At 45.9% G+C, this 5,944-nt stretch overlaps 1 protein-coding gene across 1 annotated transcript in view; it reads left to right on the forward strand.

Annotated features, from left to right (window-relative positions):
* The window catches only part of Slc20a2 (solute carrier family 20 member 2), a 32,410-nt gene extending 32,363 nt beyond the window's left edge, over positions 1 to 47 (forward strand). The window contains exon 10 of the mRNA XM_051169526.1: positions 1 to 47. This exon is cut by the window's left edge and continues 1,390 nt beyond it. The gene's annotated coding sequence lies outside the window, so the exon portion shown is untranslated.
* Positions 48 to 5,944: the final 5,897 nt, after the last annotated feature.

Raw genomic sequence — 5,944 nt, forward strand, 5'->3', positions numbered from 1 at the left:
AATTTATAATAAAAAAGTACCCCTCAAAACTTTACTCCTGAAGTCTTTTTCTTTCAGAGTTTCCACAAAAATAATAAAAAAACTATACAACTTGACCACTCATAGTTTTCAAATGCTTTGTGTTGACCTTTCCCCTACATCTTACTGTTCCTGTTTGTACAGAACCAATACACAAAACTAGAAAAGGAAAGAGTGACCCCACAGCTCATCTGCAGGCATCCCCCACTGCCAACATGTCCCTCCACTCCACCATGACAAAACTGGCCAGCCGCGGACCTGGGCTTCTCTCACCTGGGAAGCAAAGGGTGAAACCTCTCCTTTCTGCACTGTGGCCGCAATGGGGCACAGATGAGAGCCACCACCAGGTGTGCTGCTTTCTTTACTCCATCGCCCAATCCAAGATCCTCTCCTTTTAAAGTGGTATCTTGCTTCCTGCCTTTGATAGTCTCCTCTCAGATTTATTGGTAAGAAAACAACAGCACAGGTGTAAGCAAGCACGCTGCAGGCCAGACAGCCTGCTGGTCTTGCCCTAGAAGGGCCACCTTAGCATCATCACCCACCCAGCCCTAGCAGGCAAACCACAGAGGCTGAACCCCAGTAGGCGAAGTGGAAGGGGGAGTGGGGAAGGTCATGCCTCCCCAGCAGTGGGAAAGCCGCCTTGTCCAGGAACTCCTCCCAGGTCTATCTGACAAGATGACAACTTTGTATGCCATCCCCAACTCCAACAGACTCCAGCCTTCCAGCTTTTGTCCACGGCGAGATTCTTATGTGTGATTAGGGACAGTCTGGCCATACATAATTTGGGAAATGCTCTGCTCCAGGAGAGGGTGTCACCATGTCCTCAGGGGAAGAAATGCTGAGTCTCCCAGGCAAAGGAACTCCTAAGTCCTCCCATGTGGAGGACAGCTGCCTGCGCACTAGAAAGCCATACTCAGAGGAAGAGCATCACGCCTCACATGGTCTTGTCTTAACCTTCCTGACAGCCCGAGCTTGCAAATAGCCAAAACCAGTTCTCAGCCTGTGGGGCATGACCCATTGGGGTCAAATGGCCCTTTCACAGGGTGGCCCAAGACCCTCAGAAAACAGATATTATTCACATTATGATTCATAACAGTAAAACTGCAGTTACGAAGTAGCAGCAAAGGAGAGATTCCTGGTTGGGGGGGTTACCACAACATGAGAACTATATTAAAGGCTTGCAGCATTCATTTTCAACAGGTGATTTTTTTTCCCCCTCTGAGACAGGGTTTCTCTCTGTGTAGCTTTGGCAGTCTTGGAACTCTGTAGACCAGGCTAGTGTAGAGAACTTCAAATATCTAATGTTTATTACCAAAACCTATAATTATTATAGCCAGTAATAGCTAACCTGCTATCAATCAATAAAGACACAGACACCTGATGTAGTTCAGAATAAGCATTACCTGGGTAGATATTAACCCCCTAAACTACCCTCAAATATCTCCCATCCCCCCATCCCAGGCCTTCTGCTGTAATCATCCCTATCTGGGTGATTTCCCATCCATAATCCCCAAGTACCTGCTTATGTTGTTCTTCTGGGCTGCTTCCTTCCATGCAGAACTTCAGAGTCCCTCCTCCTGGCCTGCTTCGCGCTCTCATATCCTGTGGCGATTGATCCTGCTCCTTCCTCAGTCCCAGAACCTCCTCCTCCTTCCCAAGATCCCTCTCCCTCCAAAGACCCTCGGAACTTTGCCACGCCTACCTCACTTCTGTCCTGCCCAGGTGTAGGTTTTTTTTTTTTTTTTTTAAACTAACCAATCACCTTAACTAGGTAAAGCAAGGCTTACACAAACAAGGGCAGGTGTGCGTGAGAATGGGCTCATCAGGGCAGCAACTAGAGCTCTGGGGTCAATAATTAGCATTGGGGTACATATCACCAGACCAAGCCCTAACAGGCTGGCCTCAAACTCATGGGGATCCCTCTGCTTCTGTCTCCTGAGCACTGGAATCAAAGGAGTGCTTGGCAGCCACCACCACCCAGCTCAACAGGTAATTTTAAAGTTAAGCCTCCTTCCCCACCGCCTCTCCTTAAGCTACAGAGTTCTCAAGCAATAGAAGACGTAGTAAACTCCATCTCATAAGCTGGGTGTGGTGACGCACACTTCTGAGTCCAGCACTCATGAGGCCAAGGCAGATAGATCTCGCTGGTAATGGTAACATTGCTATACCAGTGCACTTGATTGTAACAGCATGCGGTCAGATGAGGGAACCATCACAGCTGCCCTTCCTTAGGATTTAAAGCAGCTTGTGAAATAGGGATGTCAGGGCTATTAAGGGAAAACTACTTTCTCTAGGTCAAAAGAATAGAACTGAGTCCCAGTTCTGATTTGCCCCCAACTATTAGAACATCACATGCTAATGTCTCCTCCTATAAGTTAATCAAGCTGGGGCTGTCAATCACCTGGCAAAGAGACCCCTCAGGAAAGCTGACTTTCCTGAAGACTTCTTGGGGGGGGGGGGTGAATGAAAATGGCCCCCCATAGGCCCAGAGGGAGTGGCACTATTGGGAGGTGTGGCTTGTTGGAGGAAGTATGTCACTGGGGTGGGCTTTGAAGTTTCAAAACTCCATACCAGGCCTAGTGTTACTCTTCTTGCTGCCTGCCACTCCAAGCACCATGTCTGCCTGCTGCCACACTTCCTGCCATGACAATAATGACTAAAGCTCTGAACTGCAGGCCAGCCCCAATTATGTTTTCCTTTATGAGAGTTGCTGTGGTCATGGTGTCTCTTCACAGCAATAGAAGCCCCACTAACACACTTCCCTAAGATGGAAGGGCTAGTTATCCTTTAATGAGATATACACCTCTCAGAGGCCTCTCGCTGTCACTTGCAGATCTTCACTATTAAGCCTGCCCAGTTTTCTGAGTTCTAACTCAAAATGTCTTTTTCTTCTCTTTTTTGGATGTCAGCTAAAGGCCTTTGTAGAGACTTACAGAACCACAAACTTCCTACTGAGGACATTTTAAAATTATTTAAGTAGGAATCTAGGAACCCATAAAAGAGAAACCCAACCCAATTTTGCTGGTAACATTACTATGCCAGGGAAATTGGTTCTGATAGACTTGAGGCAAGGAGCTTCTGGCGTGCGCGCGTGTGCACACACACACTTTAATAATTACCGGACTGGAGAGATGGCTCAGAGGTTAAGATCTCTGTCTGCTCTTCCAGAGGTCCTGAGTTCAACTCCCAGCAACCACATGGTGGCTCACAACCATCTATAATGAGATCTGGTGCCCTCTTCTGGATTGCAGGTGTACATGCAGGCAGAATACTGTATGCATAATAAATAAATCTTTAAAAAATAATAATTACATCTTTTTAAAAAGTCAAGTCTATTTTTAAAAGATCTTTATAACAAAATAAAGATAAAAGTTTAGCTAGAGCCAGGCAAGGTGCCTGCTAGCCTGGTCTACAATAGAAAACTCCAGGGCAGTCAGCACTGCAGAGGCCCTGTTTCCCAAAAAAAAATTTTTTTTAATTGGAGCCTGCTGAGGTGGTGGCATGGTGGCACACACCTTTAATCCCAGCACTTGGGAGGCAAAGACAGGCCAGCCAGGTCTACACAGGTGCTCCAGGCCAGCCAAAGGTGCACAGTGAGACTCTATTTCAAAAAAAGAAAAATAGTTTAAACTCAGAAAGACCAAGGACTGCACAGGAGCCCTGGGAATAAGACTACAGTGTTTGAGAACACGGAAAGGAAGTCAGAGAAGAATGGGGAGGTGGAGTCTGTAAGTCTCCACAAAGGAAGCATGTGAGAGTAAATGATTCTAAGTTAGTGGTGCACAACCTGTGGGTCACGATCTCTTTGGGGTCAAACGACTCTTTCTTTCACAGAAATTACATATCAGATATGCAGAATATCTGATGTTTGCATTATGATTCAAAACAGTAGCAAAATTATAGTTCGGAAGTAGCAATGAAAAGAATTTTTATGGTTGGGGGTCAGCACCACAGGAGGAGCTGTGTTAAAGGTTTGCAGCATTAGGAAGATTGAGAACCACTAATGTTCTAAGTACTGTGTTTCAGACACTATCAAGAGGACCCAGAGTTCTTGTTGGGGAGTAAACCCTGCTTAAACAGCAAAAGGAACTTGTCTAGAATAGGATGAAGAATTTGTCTTTTTCAACTTGCCATGTCTAAACCAAACCCTGAACTCTGGAATTTCAAAGATTATGGAGTAGGGGAAGGGGTGAGGGAGTCTAAGAAAATGGATGGAATGACCTCACAAGCTAGGACTAGGAAAGCAGGTGTTTATCTTTGGTTGGTACCACAGCGGCACCTAGTGGTGTCAAGTTTAATTGTAATTACAACACATTTTTAGATCCTTTAAGCTGCAGCATGGAAATCACTTTGCAAAATGCCAATTGTCATATCATAGTTCAGAGTTGCACATAATGACAGGAATTATATTTGATGATCACAAGGGCCTATGGTTGCTTTAAGAAACAGAAACCCTCTTTACTGACAAGCCAAAGCAAATAAAGACTGCTTTTAGTTTACCTTTAAGCTAACATCCAGGACTGCCAAGTGCAAAGTCGACTTGGCTACTGAAGGTAGAAAGACAAAGGCCTCTAGAGAACAGGCGGCTTTTGTTTTGTTTGGTTTGGTTGGTTGGTTTTGGTTTTGGTTTTTGGAGACAGGGTCTCTCTGTGTAGCCTTGGCTGTCCTGAACTCACTTTGTAGACCAGGCAGGCCTTGAACACACAGTGACCCACCTGCCTCTGCCTCCCAAGTGCTGGGATTAAAGGCATAAACCACCACGCCCAGCCCAGGAGGCTTTAGAAAGAAAATACAAGGCTGTTCTCACCTGAGCAGGAGCTCTGGAGGAAAGCTGACCAGTGGCTGGTGAGGTCAGAGAAGTTTGGCTCAAACTCCAAGCACTATATGGAAATGGAAGGGTTCCATTTGTGAAATGGTAGCTCTCTGTGCCACAATTATCTAAGGAGAAAGTTCGGCTGGGCACTTTGAAACAAGGTCTACAGATTTCAGTTGGAAGTTCGTGGGTGAAGACAGGTAGGTACCCACACGGTGCCTCACAACCACCTGCAATTCCAGTTCCAGGGGATCCAATCCCTTTTCCAGCGGGGCACCAGGCATGTAGAGTACAAACGCAACGCATGCAGGCAAAACATGCATACACATAAAATATTTGAAAAATACTAACATCAGTGAGAAACCTCACATGCAAAGCTTTGTGCCTCCCTGAGGAGTCCTCAAGGCAAACGCCAACATGGAGGCACTGAGTACCGAACACTGCAAATAAAAACACAATGGAGGGTTGGGTTTCTGCGCCCAGGTGCCAGTGTCACAGGCTGTGGTAAAATCTAGATGGCACATTGAGAGTAAGACACAAGAAGTAAACCTGACAATCCTAGCCATGTCCTGAATGATTCACTAGAAAGTGGCCAAGGGCCTTGCACGGCTGTAGTGTGAAGGCATGAAGAGAGGCCTCCAGAGGCACTGGAAGAGCTGCTCCACCTGGCATGCCTCTGGCTCTTCTTTCTGGACTGCAGGACTCCAAGATGGTCACTGTGAGGCTTAAAAGGGTCACTTCACATCAAGGTACCAGTATATGGACAGCGTGCCTTCTGTGAAGACGGCACTTAGTTCGGCATATAGTCCAGGCAGCCACAATTCGATAAAATCCCTGAATAAAAGCTGAACGTAAACTTCCCACATCCATATTTGGATTTCCATATCAATATATGAAATGTGGCTCCGTGGCTCTGCATATCAGTAACTTGAAAGAAACAACATAAAGGAAAATTACAAGTATGTAGAGACTTACTGAGGATACAAACACAACCAACTTCAACAGACAAAAGGACTAAGAAATAACTAAGGGTACAGTTTATTACCTCTTCCTTCAAGGCTGAATGCTGCTCCGTCCTGTCACTTTCACCCCTTACACCCTTAGCCATACTAG

This window comes from Acomys russatus, chromosome 27 (genome assembly GCF_903995435.1).
Source record: "Acomys russatus chromosome 27, mAcoRus1.1, whole genome shotgun sequence".
Lineage (NCBI taxonomy): Eukaryota > Metazoa > Chordata > Mammalia > Rodentia > Muridae > Acomys > Acomys russatus.